Source organism: Marmota monax, unplaced genomic scaffold (genome assembly GCF_021218885.2).
Source record: "Marmota monax isolate L192 unplaced genomic scaffold, Marmota_monax_Labrador192_F-V1.1 WCK01_AAM20220418_F8-fsc00491, whole genome shotgun sequence".
Lineage (NCBI taxonomy): Eukaryota > Metazoa > Chordata > Mammalia > Rodentia > Sciuridae > Marmota > Marmota monax.
In genome coordinates, this window is record NW_026692211.1 from 159,107 (window position 1) to 180,657 (window position 21,551).

Consider the following 21,551-nt stretch of genomic DNA (forward strand, 5'->3'; position numbering starts at 1 on the left):
CACGGCGTATAAATGCCACATTTTTTTTTTACCCATTCATCTATTGAAGGGCATCTGGGTTGGTTCCACAGTCTTGCTATTGTGAATTGTGCTGCTATGAACATCGACGTAGCAGTATCCCTGTAGTACGCTCTTTTAAGTTCTTCAGTGAATAGTCCGAGAAGGGCAACAGCTGGGTCAAATGGTGGTTCCATTCTCAGCTTTCCCAGGAATCTCCATACTGCTTTCCAAATTGGCCGCACTGATTTGCAGTCCCACCAGCAATGCACAAGTGTACCCTTTCCCCCACATCCTCGCCAGCATTTGTTGTTGTTTGACTTCCTAATGGCTGCCAATCTTACTGGAGTGAGATGGTATCTTAGGGTGGTTTTGATTTGCATTTCTCTGACTGCTAGAGATGGTGAGCATTTTTTCATGTACTTGTTGATTGATTGTATGTCCTCCTCTGAGAAGTGTCTGTTCAGGTCCTTGGCCCATTTGTTGATTGGGTTGTTATCATATTGTCTAATTTTTGGAGTTCTTTGTATACTCTGGATATTAGGGCTCTATCTGAAGTGTGAGGAGTAAAGATTTGTTCCCAGGATGTAGGCTCCCTATTTACCTCTCTATTGTTTCGCTTGCTGAGAAAAAACTTTTTAGTTTGAGTAAGTCCCATTTGTTGATTCTTGTTTTTAACTCTTGTGCTATGGGTGTCCTATTAAGGAATTTGGAGCCTGACCCCACAATATGCAGATTGGAGCCAACTTTTTCTTCTATCTGATGCAGAGTCTCTGATTTGATATCTAGCTCCTTGATCCATTTTGAGTTAACTTTTGTGCATGGCGAGAGGAGGGGATTCAGTTTCATTTTGTTGCATATGGATTTCCAGTTTTCCCAACACCATTTGTTGAAGATGCTATCCTTCCTCCATTGCCTGCTTTTAGCTCCTTTATCAAATATAAGATAGTTGTAGCTTTGTGGATTAGTCTCTGTGTCTTCTATTCTGCAGCATTGGTCCACCCGCCTGTTTTGGTACCAGTACCATGCTGTTTTTGTTTCTATTGCTCTGTAGTACAGTTTTAAATCTGGTATCGCTATACCTCCTGATTCACACTTCCTGCTTATAATTGCTTTTGCTATTCTGGGTCTTTTATTTTTCCATATGAATTTCATGATTGCTTTCTCTATTTCTACAAGAAATGCTGTTGGGACTTTGATTGGCATTGCATTAAACCTATAGAGAACTTTTGGTAATATCACCATTTTGATAATGTTAGTTCTGCCTATCCATGAACAAAGTATATTTTTCCATCTTCTAAGATCTTCTTCTACTTCTCTCTTTAGGGTTCTGTAGTTTTCATTGTATAAGTCTTTCACCTCTTTTGTTAGGTTGATTCCCAAGTATTTTATTTTTTTTGAAGATATTGTGAATGGAGTGTTTTTCCTCATTTCCGTTTCAGAAGATTTGTCGCTGATATACAGAAATGCCTTTGATTTATGCATGTTGATTTTATATCCTGCCACTTTGATGAATTCATTTATTAGCTCTAATAATTTCTTTGTAGACCCTTTTGGGTCTGTTAGATATATTATCATATCATCGGCAAATAGTGATAATTTAAGTTCTTCTTTTCCTATTTTTATGCCTTTAATTTCTTTCATCTGTCTAATTGCTCTAGCCAGTGTTTCGATAACTAAATTGCATAGAAGTGGTGAGAGAGGGCATCCCTGTCTTTTCCAGATTTTAGAGGGAATGCCTTCAATTTTTCTCCATTGAGAATGATGCTAGCCTGAGGCTTAGCATAGATAGCTTTTACAATGTCAAGGTAAGTTCCTGTTATCCCTAGTTTTTCTAATGTTTTGAGCATAAAGGGATGCTGTACTTTGTCGAATGCTTTTTCTGCATCTATCCAGATGATCATATGGTTCTTGTTTTTAAGTCTATTGATGTGGTGAATAACATTTACTGATTTCCGTATATTGAACCATCCTCGCATCCCAGGGATGAATCCTACTTGATCATGATGCACAATTTTTTTTGATATGTTTTTGTATCCGATTTGCCAGAATTTTATTGAGGATTTTTGCATCTAGGTTCGTTAGAGATATTGGTCTGTAGTTTTCTTTCTTTGAAGTGTCTTTGTCTGGTTTCGGAATCAGGGTGATGTTGGCCTCATAGAATGAATTTGGCAGAGCTCCCTCTTTTTCTATTTCCTGAAATTACTTGAAAAGTATTGGTATTAATTCTTCTTTAAAGGTTTTGTAAAACTCTGCTGTATACCCATCCGGTCCTGGGCTATTCTTGGTTGGTAGTCTTTTGATTGCTTCTTCTATTTCATCCATTGATATTGGTCTGTTTAAGTTGTGAGTATCCGCCTGACTCAGTCTGGGCAAATCATATGACTTAAGAAATTTATCAATGTCTTCACTATCTTCTATTTTATTGGAATATAGTTTTTCAAAATAATTTCTAATTGTCTTCTCTATTTCTGTAGCATCTGTTTTGATATTGCCTTTTTCATCCAGTATGTTAGTAATTTGAATTCTCTCTCTTCTTCTCTTCATTAGCATGGCTAAGGGTCTGTTGATCTTATTTATTTTTTCAAAGAACCAACTTTTAGTTTTGTTAATTTTTTCAATAGTTTCTTTTGTTTCAATTTCGTTGATTTCTGCTCTGATTTTAATTATTTCTTGCCTTCTGCTACATTTGCTATTGTTTTGCTCTTCCTTTTCTAGGGCTTTGAGATGAAGTGTGAGCTCATATATTTGTTGTTTTTTCCTTTTTTTGAGGAATGACCTCCAGGTGATGCATTTCCCTCTTAAAACTGCTTTCATTGTGTCCCATAGATTCCAATATGCTGTGTCTGTATTTTCATTTATCTCTAAGAATTTTTTTTTATATCCTCCTTTATTTCTTCTGTAACCCATTGATCATTCAGTAACATATTGTTCATTTTCCATGTGATGTACTTGTGTGTTTTGAAATTTAAACAAGGTGAATTCATTGCCTCCTGCCTGCTTAAGTACTGGGCATGCTAATCTTTGAGGTCCTGCCTCAGGATTCCGTCTATCAACTACGGGGGTTGAGGGCCACTCAGCTGTCTCTATAGATCGAGCTGTTGGTTGAATTTTGCCCTCTGGTGATAGAACAGAGTTAGTAACAGCCTCCTGTTGTAGCTCCCCTGGGATGGTTGTTTTTCCTCTAAGCTTTCTTCCTTTAAATTTTGTTCCTCTATCTGACTTGCTCGAGAGACTTTCTCTTTTGCTTGACCTAATATGTTTTCTACCATAGTGTGGACCTCTAACAATTTACTTAACAGTCTTTCGGTTTGCTTTTTACTAATTTCTAATCTACTATAAAGGTAACGCAACCCAATAGGATAACATAAAACAAAACTGAAACAGAATGAAACAAAAACGTAACAAAAAATCATTGTATCAATTTTCTCTTTCTCACGGCCGAACAACTTCAAACCTCGAGCCAACCATTTTTCCCAGTTTGCCTGAGAAAGTTCTAGGGATAGGCAGCTTGAAGCAAAAACAAAATAAATCAAAACAAGAACACATTTTTTTTTTGAAATGGTCACCCATTCTCTCGCCTTCCCTCAGGGGTGAGCAATTTTACTTACCTCTGAGCTTCAGGCGTTCCCCATATGGGCCACCAATTGCCGCAGTCTGACTGGGTACAAAATCACGAGCCACTCAAGCAGGAACAAACTTTATTTTTTAAACTCCACGCCAATGCCCCGTATGCTCCCGGGAAAAAAATGCCAACCGACACATGTGGTGTTCTCCTGGACACACCAACAGGAAATCCCTCCTCCCGAATTCCCTCCTACTGCACTTCCCCAACCAATGGGAACTCTCCAGGTGTCCTGTAGCAGGCTGAGGTGAACAGCAGGGGTCTAATATCCATATAAATGCAGATGTTAACATAATCATAGCATCTCAATGGCTTGCTGGTGTCACCTTTCAACCAAAAATGCCATGCATCATACTACGTGGCTATGGCTCTTAGCAAGTGCCCTGGAGATAGAACGCTCTCTCAACCTGCACTTCGGGCTGCTCCCCTTCACAGGTGGGCTCTGTGCTCTGTGGCAGCAACCTCTGATGGCCTGGGTACCCTGGCAGAGTCTGCACTGGTGTCTGGAAAAGGATTTAGAATCCATTGCAGGGGTTGTCCTTGAGTGTTCAGAAGTGAATGCCAGCAGGATGTGTGTGCCAGGCTTGTAGGGGAGAAGCAGATCCAGAAATGTATGAGTGTGAATAGGACCCACAATACAAATCGATTTCTTGAACTGCTTTTGCCTGCTCAGTTTAAGCCTTCTCATGCAGAGAGTGTTTTGGGAAGCTCTGTAGGAACTGCCTGGAGTTTTTCCTTAGACCAATAGCCTCTCTTCTGCTTTATGTAAACCTCCCAACATCTCTCCTAACTAATTGGTTCTAATAGCTGTTTCTTGGACTTTCAATGTTGCTCTTCCCAGTTGGTTTTCAAGCAGCAATGTTGGAGAATACTGAAAATTTAAGCTTTGCTCATAAGATAATAAAGAGACCCCAGGTGAGGATGTCAGCTCATTTTACAGGTGAGAAACAGAGACTAGGAGAGATTAAAAACCTGGACCCCGGTCATTTAACTAAACCAGTGTTTGTCACAGTATGTTCTATGCACCAGTGTCATCTGCATCTCATGGGAACTTGTCAGAAAAAGTTGTTAAAAGAGGATTTCAGCTGTGCAGGTGTAGCTCAGTGGGTTTAGCTCAGTGGTAGAGGGCTTGCAGGCCCTGGATTTGATCACAAGAGTGGTGGGGAATGAGAATTCTATGATTCAACTCAACTCAGACTGAAGAATCAGAATTTAAGGGTGGAAATCTCAGGTCTCTTTTAGCTTGGTGCTTTTGACCAGGCTAAATTTTGGGAGCTACACTGGGAGTGGAATTGAGGTTTCTTGGTCCAGTCTCTCCATGCTTTGCTTTTCTTCCCTGCCATTCTGGGGAGGAACCTAAGGTGTGGTGCATGCTAGGCAAGTCTCTCACACTGAGCTAAATCCCTGGCTCTCTCAATATTTTTTTTAAATTGGATTTTCTTACCCTGCTTATTTTTTTAAAGTAGTGCTGAGTTTAGAGATTAGTCTTTTCATGGATATGTTCTATAGCACCACTGTTGAACATGGCTTTCTGCAATGATGGGATATTCCATACCTGGACTGTCCAATGCAGTAGCCCCAGCCACATATGGTTGTTGAGCTGTTGAAATAGGACCAGGTGCAGTTGAAGGACTGAAAGTTGACATTGAATGAGTTTCAGCTAAAATAGCCAGAGATGGCTGCTAGCTATGACATTGGACTTTATTATCCACAATTTGTAGTGAATGTTTCCCTAGTGTTAGATTTTGGAAGTTTTGTGATAGTTTTTCTCCAGTTTTAATTGCTTCTTAGAAGGGAGATTTTGAAAAAGGGGTAAACTTTTTTGAAGTATAAAATGTCAAGTTTTTTTTTTAACATGAAGATAAATAGAGAGGGGAAATTAAATACATGTAAGTCATTATTCCACCATTGACAGATCTTAAAATTGCTGGTGTTTTCCTTTCCTATGCATAGTATTAAAACCCAGGAATATACTGTTTGAGTTTTATGCATGCATGTTTTCACCTAACCTTAGATCATAAACATTTCCATGTCATTAAAATTTCCCCCAAAACAATAATGACAAAGAAACCTTTCTACAAGAATAGAGGAGAGGCAACAAGAACTTTGGTCTAGAGTCTGAGATCTGAGTGTCTTGGCAATGACAATTTGCTGAGAGTCATTGACCCAGGCAGGGTGTTAACCCCTCTGCCTCTGAGAGAGCAGACAGGAGCTCATAATTCTGACTCTTGGCTTGCATTCTTCCTGGATTATGACACTGTCATCACATTTGATAGAGATGTCACTTAAGAAATGATAACCTGTTCATGAGAAGTGACACTCTGAAAGGAACTCTTTTAACTAAAGAAACAATGAGAAAATAATAGAAACAATGAGATGCTGTGTCAATAATCTCTAGTTACAGTTTGGAAAAGAGATTTTAGAAAAAGAATTTTTAGTTCTTACACATATTTAAAATTAGACTAGACTGTGGGACTCATACTATTCTTGTAGTCATGACTTTATTTTATGGATTCTACCCTTCCTCCATCCCATGACCAACCAAACTTTCTAGTATTTTGGAATGAAGTCTAACTTAATTAATTATATATTTTTGGTGAATCGCCCCTGATCTTTCCTTATTTCTAGAGTTGAATTTTGGATTTGTTCTCATTCAGTGGTTTCCTAGGAGGAAGTCTCATGGATTAAGACAGACTGAAGCCTTGAAGCTGAGTGTAAGTTCTGTCCTGACTCAGCCATTCCCCTCTGGGTGACCTTGGATAGTTACTGAGCTCTCCAAGCCCATGTTTCCTAGTTCCACAGCAGGAATAAAGCCCTTTATCTTCCTGCTACCTCCCCAGATTATTGTGAACATGAAACAAAGTGATATAAATGAAAGGACTTAAAGCACCAGTGTGTACTTGTCGGGGTGACGTGGGAAACCTGAGCATCTAGTGTTTGTTTAGGGAACTCCTTTCCTGAGAGAACCACCCCAGAGCAGGCAGTTGTTTCTAGACAAGGTTGACTCCCAAATTTTACTTTGTTTGCCTTAATTCACATGCTAGGTAGCTACTCATACTTCAGGGCCTATTGCCCCTGCCAGTTTCCATCCTCAGCAATTCCAGTAAGTAAATGTCACTTTAAGTGGTATCTCTACTATGCTTTTCTAGTGTAATTTGGATGTGATATAAAATATATGTTACCTGTTTAGAAATCATCATACAAATGCTTTGTTTGTAGGATTTGTTCTAATTAATTAGTAGAATTGTGGATGCTTTTGAAGATCTTGACTTTAATTTTTGTATATTTTTTTCTAAACTTCAGAAAGAAGGAAAAATACCAGAAAATATATAATCTGAGTTTTGAAAATATAAGCATGGAGCTGGGGATATAGCTCAGTTGGTAGAGTGCTTGCCTCACATTCACAAGGCACCGGGATCAATCCCCAGCCCCACCACACACACACAAAAAAAAAAAAAAAAAAAAAAAGAAAAGAAAAAAGAAAAGAAAATATCCCCAGCACAACCACAAAAAAAGAAAATAAAATATTACAACTAAATTAGCTTGTAGTTTGGTTAAATTGATATATTAGCTAGAATTTTTTGTTTTCATTATATTTTTTTCTCTTTGCCTTTGTTTTGGTGGGGGGGGGGCGTTTCACTAAGTTGCCCAAATTAGTATTGAACTCCTGGGCTTGAGCAATGTTTCTGTTTCAGCTTCTTGAGTTGCTGAAATTATAAACGTAAGTTTATTACTTTTTTTTTTTTTTTTTTTTTTTACTAATGGGGATTGAACCCAAAGGATAGTTCAACATTGCATTCCCAGTACTTTTTAATTTTTATCTTGAGACAGGATCTGGCTAAGTTCCTTAGGGCCTCACTAAGTTGCTAAGGCTAATCTGGAACATGCAACTCTGCCTCAGTCTCCTGCGTTATAAGCGTTTACAAGTTTTATTCTTATGTCACCTTAGGGGAAAATCTTGACATACATAAATATTGTTACAGCCACAATTTCAGTCTTATGAGAGGTGTTGGGTGATTTCATTTGCTGATATCTTTTTTAATATTGTGATTTCTCTTTGTTGTTGTTGTTCTAATTAGTTATGCATGACAGTAAAATGCATTTTGACTCATTATACATAAATGGAGTATAACTTCTCATTCATGTGGTTGTACATGTTGTAGAGTTACACAGGTCATGTAATCATATTACACATAGGGTAATAATGTCTGATTCATTCTTCCATCATTCCTACCCTCATTCCTCTGCCCCTCCCTGCACTCCCTCTGTCTAGTCTAAAATACCTCTATTCTTCCTCCTCTCCCTTATTGTGAATTAGCATCCACATATCAGAGAAAACATTTATTCTTTGGTTCTTTGGGATTGGCTTATTTTGCTTAGCATAATAATCCCCAGTTCCATCCTTTTACTGGAAAATGCCATAATTTTGTTCTTCTTTTAGGTTGAGTAATATTCTGTTGAGTATATATACCACAGTTTCTTTATTTAGTCATCTGTTGAAGGGAAGATTAGTTTCATAGTTTAGCTATTCAGCTGCTGTAAACATTGATGTGGCTGCATCACTGTAGTATGCTGATTTTAAGTCCTTTGGGTATAAACCTAGGATTGGGTTGACTAGGTCAAATGGTAGTTCCAATCCAAGTTTTCTGAGGAATCTCCGTACTGATTTCCATAGTGGTTGCACCTATTTACAGTTTCGCCTCATTCGCTGATATGTTGTATATTTATTTGGATTTTGATATTTTGATTATTTCTGAATTGAAAACAAAAAAATTATTGAAATAATTTCCCAACTGAAAACATGTACATGCAACCAGAAAAAAATTTAAAAAATCAGAGAAAAGGAGGGAATTCAAAAAATCACCCATAATTGCATTATTGAAATCAATAACTGTTAAAAATATTTTTGGTGCATTTCTCAGCAGTCTCCTTTGCACAAATAGTGTCATATTTATATCACTGTAATCATATTTTATTATGATAGGCATTCTCCACACGCTCATTTCCTTCAGTTTTAATGCCTGAATCATGTTCCACTGAGTGGATATAATGGGATGAGTTAATTTTTCTTCTATTACTGTATATTTTTAAAATGATGGAACTGGAGAATATTATGCTACCCAAAATAAGCCAATCCCAAAGAACCAAAGGATAGAGAAACTACTACTGTACCTGCCAATGTTTTGGACCTGAAGTTTTTCAAACATTTTAAGATCATTTTCTTAAAGACCTACAATTAGAAGTATTGGATTAAAGAATATGAACATTTCTTGGATTCTTGGTACATAGTGGTAGGTTGTAATTAAGTCTGGACTTATTTGGTGCCTATTCTCCAGTAGGTATACTTTGGATAATAATGTGCTAAGCCTGGAAAAGAGAAAATTTTATGAAGAAAATGGATTTCTTGTTATTAAAAATCTAGTATCTGATGCTGATATTGAACGCTTTAGGTAAAGTAAAACTCTTGGTTATTTTACAAAATGTGTATTATGGCAATTATGTCATTTGCAGGAAAATGGATGAAACTGGACAACATCAACAGGCTGACTCAGAGTCAAGGGTTATTGTGTTCGCTCACGTGGAAAGTAGAGAGTAGAAAGGGGTAAAAAGAGATCTCATGAAAATAGAAGGGAGATCAATAGAGTACATCAACAGGTTCTGTGGGAGGGAGAAGAGGCCAGAGAAAGGGGAGATGACCCAAGAATACTTTGTGCAGATATGAATATACCACAATGATATAATTATTAGGTGTAATTATAATGCATGAATAAAAATTGATATACTATGTATTATATGTATGTAATGGGAATACAAGTTAGATTAGCCTCTGCAAGTTCATGTATTTTTGAGTGATGTGTTTTATAGGGATGTGTTTAGGAGCATGCCAGACTTTCTGTCCTTAATCTCAGTTCTACCTCTTAATATGGTGTGTCCCACACAGGTGGCATGTCCCACACATTCACCTTAATTTTCCATACCTGTGTGTGTACTCCTCTGTAAAATGTCCATAATAATAGTACTGATCTCTTAGCATTATTGATAGGACAAAAAGGTAAAATATGTGGAGAGTACCATGAAAAGGGCCTTGCATCAGGTATTTGTTACAGGAGTATTTGCTATTACAGGCCAAGCATCCTTAACATGAAAATTCAATATCCAAATCATTGAGCACCCAGAAGATGTCACAAGAGGAAAATTCTGCACTTGACCCAATGTGATGGTCATGGTCACAACACACACACACACTAAAACTATTGAATAAAATTCCCTTCAAGCTATGTATATATGGCATATAGAAAACATAAATTCTGAGATGAGCCGTGGGTCCCATCTTTAGGGTATCTCATTATTATTTTATCATCATCATCTTCATTATCATTCTTTTCAGTCCTGGGGATTGAACCCAGGTGAGCTTTACCACAGAAGTCCATCCCAGACCTTTCTCTCTCTCTCTCTCTCTCTCTCTCTCTCTATATATATATATATATATATATATATATATATATATTGAAACAGAGACTTGCTAAATTGATTAGCCTGGCTTCACACTTATATCCTGCAGCCTCCTGTCCTGAGTCTCTATGATTAGAGGCCTGAGCCACCAAAATCAGCTCATTATGTATAAGCCAGTATAAAAAAATGAAAAAAAATAAAATCTGAAATACTTCAAAGTATTTTAGATAAGGGATACTTAGCCTGTATTATTACAATGTAATTATGAAACAATTTCCCCACTGGTGTGTTCAGCCAAGCAATATTTTCATCCTGGTAGTGGATTCCAGCTAGGAGGACATCTTTTCTGGGTTGGCCATTTTTTCTTCCCTCCCATCAAAGTTATTCTACTAGGCCTGAGGGCTGACGAAGTAGAGAGAAACTACTCCTCTACCTGCCAATCTTTGCACAGGTCCAGGCCAACCAGGGGCTTGGAGCAGAGGTCATGACATTGTTTGTAATTTAATTTTGTAGGGTTGAATTTGAAAAAATCTGCAAAAAGGAGTCGAAACCAGCAGGACTAGTGGTCATGAGAGATGTGTCCCTTGCAAAATCAGAATACATTCCAAGTGAGAAAACAACTGTGAAGGTTCAGAATTTACATGATGATAAGGAGCTCTTCAGATACTGCACTCTCTCAGAGGTTAGAGACTGATCTCGTTTTGGTTTCTCCTTCATAGCCAGCCTGTATGTCTTCCCCAAGAACTGGTGATTGTACTGAATTTAACACTTTTCCACACATGGTGCTAGAGTGGTGTTCTCAGCTAGAGGGAATTTTGTCTTCCAGTGGATACTGTCAATATCTTAAGACTTTCCTTATTTCCAGGATTTTCTGGTAGTTACAACAGTGGGGGAGTGTGCAATAGTGGCTTCTAGTGGGTAGTGGCCACAGATGCTGGCAATAGGACCCAAGATCCTATGATGCACAAAAGAACTCTCTCCCCAAGAATAATCCCAACGAAGATACCAATAGCACCAACACTGAGAAACACCACTATGAAATGTGTTAATTATCTTTTGTTAAGAAAAAAAGGAATTAAACAGCAAGGGCTCTATTAAAAGTAAATATCAACAGGTATAAAAGTAGTTAAAATCTATTCATTCATTCATTCTTCTATTTGTTTTATGAAGCTTGTAAGTTGAGTTACGAATTTGCTTTTATTTATTTATTTTATTTAATCTTTTTAGTTATATATGGCAGTAGAATGTACTTTGACATATCGTACATATATGGAGTTTAATTTCCCATTCTCGTGATTATATATGATGTAGAGTTACACTGGTTGTGTATACATATATGAATGTAGGAAAGTTCTGTCTAGTTCATTCTATTGTTTTTCCATTCCATCTCCTTCTTTTCCCCACATTCCTCTTTGTCCCAATCCAGGGAACCTCCACTCTTCCTTCCCCCTCCTATTGTGAGTCAGCATCAGCATATCATAAAGAACATGAATTTGCTTTTATATTTAAATTATGTTTTATGTTATCTTGTTTATATATAGTGCTAAGGATTAAACTCTGTGGCACTTTATTACTGAACTACACCCTCAGTCTTTTTATTGTTTGTTTGAAATGTCAGTCATGCTGTGGTTGAGGCTGATTTTCTTGCCTCAGCCTCCTGAGCAGCTGGGACAACAGGCATACATCACTACGGCTGGCTTAAATTAATTTTTAAAAATTATTTTTCTTTGAGAGTAATTCATATTTCATAGATTGAGTTGGAGAATATCATGCTAAGCAAAGCAAGCCAATCCCAAAAAACCAAGGGCTGTATGCTCTCTCTGATAAGTGGATGCTGATCCATAATGGAGGGGGGGAGGCATGGGAAGAACATAGGAACTTTGAGCAAATGGGAGGGAGTATGGGGGCAGGAAAGTTGGTGGAATAAGAGGGACATTATTACCCTAGGTACATGTATAACTGCACATATGGTACAAATCTACATCGGGTACAACAAGAGAAATGAAAAGTTGTTCTCTATTTGTGTATGATGAATCAAAATGCATTCTGCTGTCATATGTACCTAATTAGAATAAATACATAAACAAAAAAGAGTAATTCGTATTTCAAGAGAATTTAAGTAATTCATATTTCAAGTAGATCAGGAGAGTACAACATGAGAAGAAGTCTCTCTGTACCCAGCCTCACTTGCTGTGAGCTCTTTGTGCATTCTTCAGGAATTAGCTCCTGCATCCTCAAGTTTGTTCATACACTCCCACCTTTGAGCACCATGGTCTCCTAACCATTTGTTTAAAATGATTTGAAAGAGACATTCTATATAGCACTTATGAAAAACCATCACCAAATGCCATCAGAGTGTTTGACTCCTGAAGATAGATTGTGTTGGTAATCGCAGGGTCTCGAAAGACTAATTTCCCCATCCCCCATGATCTTGCTGTCCAATGGTGAGCCCTGCTGGCTCACATGATCCTGCCATTCAATGGTGAGCCCTGTTGGCTCACATGATCCTGCCGTCCATTGGTGAGCCCTGATGGCTCACATGATCCTTATCCACCAATCAGATTAACCTTGCTGGCTCACATGATCCTTACCCACCAATCAAAAAGCACCCCGTGTCAACTGTCAAACTCTTTAACCATTAAACTGTCATAACTGTCAAACGACCCCCTGCTCTATAAATATGTAAAGCTGTTCCTCAATAAACGGGCATTTTCTGTGAAGGCAAGCCTTGATCGTTCTTTCAGACTGCACAAGTAAATCACCTGTGATGTCCTGTTCAGCCCATGGAGAGAAGGCCCAGGGGAAATGATCCCCAACCATCAGTGCTTCAACCTCCAATGCTGTGATCTGAATGAAGTCTGCAAGTGCTCACAGAACTTGAAGCCAGAGGAAACTCGTGGTGGATGAAGTACTACCATCCTTGACTTTCACATTTTCTATTTTCCTTTCTCCTAAGACTCAAACTCCATGGGGACAGAGACCTCTTTTTCTTGTTCACTTTTGAGCCCCCTACTGGACAATACTCTGCCTGGTTCATGGACCTTAGGGAAGAATTGTTGAGGGAGTGGCTACATATATTGAAAGTGGTCCTCTGACAGCCCCAAGTCATGATGGACCCTTCTTATGCAGAGTCTCCCAGGAGGAGGGAGACACTGCCTTCTGCCTGGGCCACCCTCTGTAGCTTTGGTTAGCAGAAGAGCTGATCCTGGGCTTCCTAGTTGATACCTCCTAGATACCCTTATCTTTATTGTAGGGCAAAAGAGAAAGGTTACACTTCAAGCTTGCTCAAAAAGTTCCCATTGAATGCTGCGTATTGGAGATCTGGAATGGTTTCCAACTCCAAGATTTCCATGTTTTGTCCGCAGTGTTGTGAAATACCAATTAATGTTTAAATTGTTGCCATTTTGTTTCTTGTGTGGACATTTTATGCCTCTTGTCTGCATTTCTGATTTCCAATGAGTTTGTTTTTCCTCCTCCTTTTCTCAGATTCTGAAGTATGTGGAGTGCTTCACTGGACCCAGTATTATGGCTGTGCACACAATGGTGATTAACAAACCTCCAGATATGGGTAAAGGGCTCTTATTTGTTAAAGAGAGGAAAGACAAAAAGATAGTTTAACTAACACAGGTAAATGTGATGTTCTAGAAGCATTCATGTGTGTAACTGTCAAACTTTGGATTGAGTCAATGTGAGTGCTGCTAAGTCTTATTATAGCTCATGTTATATCAACGTTAAAGTAAAAGTGATTTCAAATGTTGCTTTTAGAGTTATTGTAACTCTTCCAATGAATGGTTCTCTGACATGACAGTTTAAGAAATGTGACTGTTCTTATATCATAGACTCCTTCTATTCAACATCTCTAATCTTCACCAGCCATTCTTAGCCTGTTGGATTCTGCATTCCTGATCTGAAGACATCATTATTAGTAACAGGATGAAAGCTGTGACTATCAGTCACACTCAAGTCCTTGTGGTGCCTTATGCTTCCAAACCTAGATTCTAAATTCTCACAGTGACACTGATTCTGCAAGTAGATCCTAGGTGTCTGCCTTTTAATACCCACCTCCAGAGATTCTACTGCAGGTGGCTCTTGGACCACACCAAGAGATCGTTTTACAACACAGCCCAAATCAGCCATGAAAAGGTTTTATCCCTGTGTACTTTTTCTTCCTTCTGACAGCTGAGAGAGGTTTAAGTGATAGGATGTCTTCCTCTTGATGTCCTTTTTTTGAGGGGAGGTGGTCTGGAAACCAAGTGCCTAGAACAAAGCTGGGAAAATGACCATGTGGTTAGTTTTTCTGATTGGACCTTGACTGGACACAGGAGGACTATTGCTCTGTGAAGTAGGACCTCTAAGGGAACAGTTTTTGGCATCAGCCCCACAGAAGGGGACCTCAACTGGGCTCTGTATTGCACTTTATAATCCTAGCACTTGGGAGGCTGAAGCAGGAGAAGCTCAGATCCAAATCCAGCTTCAGCAACTTAGCAGGCCTCTAACTAACTTAGCAAGATCCTGTTTCTAAATAAAAAATAAAAATGGCTGGGGATGTGGCTCAGTAGTTAAGCACCCCTGGGTTCAATCCCCCATAGTCATTGAGACTATTCTTATGAGAGTGAAACTCAGACCCCTGCCACAAAAAAAAGAAAAACCTGAAGGAAAAAAAATAAACAAACTTCAAACATAATTGTAATAGTCTGTTTAATTTAATTTAATTAGTCCAGCTTTTTTAACAAAATAATTACTGCATACTACCTCTGTGCCAAATATAGAGTGATAAATGATTAAAGCAAAACAGAGATGATGGTGTATATGGAGTTCCCTAGAAAAGAGGGTAAACACCCAGCAACAAGAAACTCAGAAGATAAGTGTAGATTCCTAGCACCATCTTGACTGCTATTTCAGTGTGGAACTGTCCCTTCAGACATATTTTTCACAGTGTTTGATGTGGTTATTTTCTTCAGGAGGTCAATGTGTTGTTTATTCAGGCAAAGAATAATAAGTATGAGGCTTGAACCCCTTTTGGCAGCAGGCTCATTTTAGACAAGAAGACTTCCCGGCACCCCATGCACCAGGATCTGCACTATTTCCCCTTCAGGCCCAGCAATCTCATTGTTTCTGCTTGGACAGCAATTGAACACACTGACCAGAACAATGGCTGTCTGGCTGTCCTCCCAGGCACTCACAAACTTCCCCTGAAGCTAAATGACTACCCCCAGTGGGAGGTAGGTCTGTCTTACCAGTGAGTCTGGATCAGAATCTCTTTCCTTGTTGTAGTTTCATGTCAAAAACTTGGAAAAGAGACTGTTTTCCTTTCTCAGCAAATCATTTTCCTGAAATTTGCAATTGGGATCAGGAGGAGTTCAAGGACATCAGATCAAATATTCATTATATTTGTTCTTTCATCATATGAGTGAAGGCCAGCCAATATGGACACTTGAGTAGGAGCTGCCTAGGACATGAGATGGCGAGGCCTGATGGCAGAGGTCAGGCATCAACCCTTCAACTCTGGTGTTTGTGACATGCCCACTGACTGAAGACTCCTAGAGTAGAGGAAGGGAGGGAGGGATTGTCTCCTTGCCCCTGTGAGGACCAGCAGAGGCTCAGGGGTGGAGGTGGAGATTGAGCTGAGCCTTGAAGGACAAGGTAGAATTTCCTACCCCAGAAATTCTCTATGGAGGCATCAAGCCAAGGGCAAGTGTGAACCTGGCTAAGGAGGAGGAAAGATAGAAGATGCTCACATTCCAGATAGGCTGGGTGCTAGTGGCACATTTTGGGACTTAGAAGGGGAGAAGAGCCTAAAATTGTACATTAGGATCTGATTAAGAAGGATTTTAGCAGTGAGTCTCAAGGTTATATGTGAAGAATGGGGTGCTTCCTTTTTAGGAAGCTGGAAGAACTTTCATTTTGTAATTAAAGTGTTTTTCAGCAGTAAGTCTCATGTAAGAAATGTACATATTTTGAGTATATAATTTGATGATATTGCCATACACACCTGGTCCCACAATCAAAAGAATCCATTGAAACCCTCCCCAAGCAACCACTGAGTTACTTTCCATTCCTGTCATTTAGTTTGAATTTTATAAAATGTTATATAAGTATAATCCTATGGCATACACCTTTTGGTGGGGTGTGGCTTCTGTTGCTCAGCATAGTTATTTTAAAGTTCACCAAAGCTGACATGTCTCTCAATAGCTTGTTCTTTGTTCCTTTCCATTGCTGAGTAGTATTCTGTTGCATGACTGAACAATAGTTTGTTTATGCATTAAGCTATTAAGGTGCCTCTGCACCCATGAATGATGAGGTCCAATTCATTCTTCAAAAACATGTTCTCACTGTTTGAGGTAGAAGCCTAGAGGTAGAGAGGAGATTCTCAGGATTTTCTGTGCAAGACCAGAAAAACCTGAAATCCCTGATGAATCACTGGCAGAATCTGCTTTGAAGTGAAAGGGCAGGCTGATGGCCTCAGAGAATCGCAGCAGCCATTTGGTGCTGCTTGTTTGTTCTTCAAACTTTATTTTATTTCAATTTTTTTAGTTGTAAATGGAATCAGTATCTTTATTTTATTTGCTTATTTTTTATGTGTTGCTGAGTATCGAACCCAGTGCCTCGCACATGCGAGAAAATGGCTCTACCAGTGAGCTACAACTCCAGCCCTGTTCTTCCAACTTTAATCCCATCCAAGCCACCATCCTATTAGACAGTAATGCTTAGGAAGCATTACTTGGCAAATGAGAGTCTCCACCTCGGGCTGGGGATGTGGCTCAAGCGGTAGCACGCTCGCCTGGCATGCGTGCGGCCCGGGTTCGATCCTCAGCACCACATACATACAAAGATGTTGTGTCCACTGAAAACTAAAAAAATAAAATAAATATTAAGAAAAAATGTGCTGCTCTATCCTATATTTAAAAAAAAAAAAAAAAAAAAAAAAAAAAAAGAGTCTCCACCTCACTCGCCATCCCACATACCAATCATCCATAGACACACCATCATCGACCAGAAGCCCCTTTATTTTTGGCATGTCTTAATCCAATCAAACCAACAATGTACCCATTATACTGGGTCAAAGTTACCATGTTCTGCAGTAGGACGATGGTCATTTCCCAAAAGAATACTTTTAGCATGAGAAATGGGACACTTCTGCCCAGATGCTTAAAGGCTCATCATCTGTAGTCACTTCTCACTTTAATTTCTTTAATAAGGATATAATATATTTTCTTGAGTTATGACTACCTTTGGAAATGGTTATCAATAAACAATATTTAAATTTACTATTTTCTTTGTACACTGAATATGACATAAGTCCTTTGAGCTCCGAAAAATTGAGCCTTTTCACCATTCTATTTTGGGGGAATAATTAGGCTAAGATACCTTAAGTAATACAAGAATGATGTGAACAAAATTCTAGGTGAGGTGAATGTCAGGCTGGGGCAAGCATGTTAAGATTGAGGCTGGAAATGCCTAAGAGAAAGGTGTTCACCTGTGTTCATCACAAGAGGCAAAGCTGATCTCAATTACTTATAATTCAATGAGGAAGTGTAAGTAAAATTCAAAATTTTCATTTGGTCAAAAAATGAGTGAATTTATTATTAACCTGTGACCTTAATTTTTTGCATTGCTGGGGTTCAAACTCAAAGTCTTTCACATGTTAGGCAAGCCCTCCACCACTGAGCTACATCCTCATCTCTTTGTAAAAAATCTTTTTGAGACAGGATATTGGTAAATTTACTTAAGCTGTCCTGACCTTGGGATGCCTGACTTCAGCCTCCCTAGTAGCTGGGATCACATGTGTACACCACTGTACCCTAGGATCTGTGACTTTCAAAAACCAAATGTATGACAGACTCATGCATGTTTTATAATTTTAGAATTTAACTTAGATAAGTTTTCCTCTTGGTAGAAGTCAAAGAACCCTTGCTGTCCCTGTGGAGTCATGCACAAAGTGTTCATTTTGTGCTTCCTCCAGTGTAGACTGTGCCTGTCTCATGTGTTCCTGGGTGGAGTTAACACCATGTATCATGGGATCCAGGACTATGACCAAGACCATGCCTGAGGGCACCTTGTGGTGGAGAAGGGAGACACTGTCTTTTTTCATCCTTTGCTCATCCATGGATCTGGCCAGAACCGAACTCAAGGATTCAGGAAAGTATGCATTCATATTGGTCCAGATTTGAAAGGTGAATGGGTTCAAAACAGAAATTATATGTATAGTAACATGCAAAAGATTTATGACTTTTAACTAACCTGGATTGTATTTTCCAGTTTACATACCAGAAAGGATATTTCCTTTTTTTTTTTTTTTTTGTTTCCTCTACTTAGTTAGAAGCCAGGTGTCCTCAGAATCCTAAACCTGTTCCTCTTGAATCTTGGGGTCATATGTGGAATTGTTTCAGAGCAGTAGCTCACCTTGTAATGCATAGCTTCTGCTTTCTGAGACAAAAACAAGGGCTGAAATACTCACATAATCACATTTGGGGTTAGGGTTCTAGCTCAGTTGGTGGAGTACTTGCCTAGCATGTGTGAGGCAGAGGGTTGGATCCTCAGCAGCACATAAAGTAAAATGAAGACATTAAGCCTACCTATAACTAAAACATAAATTTAAAAAATATAAAGATTGGTTATTTAGGCAATTATGCCATTGTCTCATATATATCTTTTAAAAATATAATCATAGCTAGGTAAAAGTTTTTTATAGTTCCTTAATTAGCATTTAGCCCAGGGGGCAGGAGGGAGAGGCTGACCTACAAGGTAGACATATTTAGGATGCCAGGGAGGGGGGCTTGCAGTTTAGAAGTCAAATCTGTGTGTAATAATAACTCTCTGCAAGGAAAACTCCTTGCATCGTTGTTGACATTTATGAGATGCTTTTCTCCATTAACAATGTTCACTCTGCACAGGCAATTTCCTGCCACTTTGTCAGTGCTGTTTGCCACTACATTGACATGAAAGGCACCAGTCAAGAAAATATTGAGAAAGAAGTTGTAGAAACAGTAAGAAAATTCTATGGAAATGCAAATACCACAGATTTGAAGGTATACTTGCATGAAATGACCAAGTAAAAATGTTTCAGATTTTTTTCCTCAGATACTTAATTAATCCCTGATTTTATTTGAGTGTAGGATATGAATCCTTCTAAGGCATTTAAACAAACATAAAGGTTTGGGATCAGATCTCCTTTCTTGATAAAGAATATTTCCATTAGAAAATCTGGTAAGACTCCAGAGTGCAATTCTGGGATCAATATTCCTTTCAGTAAATTTGCATGTGGTGTTAATGAGAGGCATAATGTGTGTGGAGCAGAGATGAAACACCTCTAAGGGGGAGTAGACAGTATTTCAAGTGCTTTCCTAATTGATGCACATCACTTGGAAAGTATTTGTTAAGTAGTGGATATTCAATGAAGCTGATAAGGAATAGACAAATTAGCAATCAAGGCAATTAAATGAACCTCTTCACTTTATAGAAAACACACATTTTAGTCTCTGAACCAAGAAGCTATTCCTATTGTATTTCATTTACATGAGATAATGAATAGCACAGGCATGTCCCTTCCCCCGAGAGACTGAGTGTGATGATAACTCTTGGTTATCCTGGATTCTGTAGGTCAACACCTAGTGCCTTTGGGAACCATCAGAACACCTTCTTAGGATGGAGAATCTTGCTTCTCCCTTTAGAACCTACAAATGTGTCTCTTTTTTGAAAATGCTCCATGATTGGGGATTCAATCAACTGAAATGTTGGAAAATATTCAGGATATCTAAAAATATTTGAAGGAAATTGCATCTGTACTGAACACATACATTTTTTTTTCTCATCCTTATTCCCTAAACAATAAGGATATTGTTTTTATCATACCAGATGCTATAACTACTCTAGAAGTAATTTGAAGAATATGGGAGGATGTACAGAGATTATTTTATTCAAGGGATAGAGCATCCATGGACTTTAGTATCTGTTGGGGGTCCTGGACTGTACATCACATTTCAAGCTTGTGAAGGTTGTCCTGAATCAACACTACCCTGATTTATTTTAGGTACTTTATAAGTTAGAATTTGTCAGGCACATTTAGAATAACAATAGAATAATAGAATAACAATGCCAAATTATATAATTCTAAGTTATAAAAACACTTTCATGTCCCTTTTCTAATTTCTTCACCAGAACCAGGTGGTGCTATACAGTCTATGTAAAGAGGAATTAGAGTCCCAGAGATTGGTCTAAGTAACAGAGCTAGATTTCAGAGTAAAGCTAATTCTGACATTATTCTTTCTGCCATACCCTGCTTTTTGCTCAAGAATAAAAAAAGAAATAATATCATCTTTGTTGCTTTATTAATAATGGTGCAGGGTGCGTTGTGGCACATGCCTATAATCCCAGGTACTTCATAGCTTGGCTGAGGCAGGAGGATTGGGAATGAGGCCAGCTTCAGCAGCTTGGCAAGAAACTGAAAAAATAAAAAGGGCTCAGATGTAGATTAGTGGAGCGTGTCCCCTGTGTTCCATCTCTCATCTCTAGTAAAGCACAAGAAAAAAAAAAAGGAGAAAACCTAAGGAAACTGTTAACAATGGCACAACTTTCACTACTATGATTTCATCAGATATGCGCCCTCAAAGTAGTTCAGACAAGTAAAGTAAAGATAAGCAGAGAGAAGGGTAGTGAACTGCTGTGACTTAGCATCACATCTCCCTGATGCATCACTTGCAATCAACAAGGCTGACAGGTTGGGGATCCATCCATGCAATTAGCACTGTTTTAAATGTTGGCAAGAGAATTATTTGGAGTTCCAGAATTTGCTTTATTTACTAATCAATATAATGGTCATAGCATTTTTTTTCTTTTTTTTCCCATTTAACCATTTCTAGAGGCTAGAAATCTCATTTCTTATGGGGAATAGACCAATGGAAGTCTTCCATACACTCACTATGTTTGGTGTTATTTCCAGGATTTTATGATGTCTCGAGCACAACTTGTGAAAGGAGAAAGAACCAACCTTTGAAACAGTCCTTAATTATAACTCTTTTAAAGGAAATTGAAGGAAACAAGGATTCTGAGGAGAATATTTTCTTATTGGAATAGTGTAATCTATCCTAATACTTGTTACCAAAATCAAGAAAGGTATTGGGGGTTTCATTGCATAGAGTTGATTTTGCAATGGAATGATGCTATGTGAAATGCTACTGTTTTTTAGAAAAACTGATTTGGAATGAAACCTAATAAAAATGATGTATGATTTAAGTATATTCAATCAGTTCCTTGCACTGAATTTGCTCTTTGAAATTATACACACAGGTGCTATAACTAATTAGAAGTGATTTGAAGTAAATGGGAGGATGTACAGAGATTATATTATTCTTTGATTATTTACTTATTCTTTGAAATGCAGTGTGCACTGAGATGAGCATCTCTGTCCTAGTAAACACTCCACCTCCTAATTTCACTTCATGAAAGATTTCCAATCTAGGACCATGCATAGTACATT

The 21,551-nt window shown here is 38.4% G+C and overlaps 1 pseudogene; it reads left to right on the top strand.

Annotated features, from left to right (window-relative positions):
- The window catches only part of LOC124085352 (phytanoyl-CoA dioxygenase, peroxisomal-like), a 34,164-nt pseudogene extending 13,096 nt beyond the window's left edge, over positions 1-21,068 (top strand).
- The last annotated feature ends 483 nt before the right edge of the window (positions 21,069-21,551 follow it).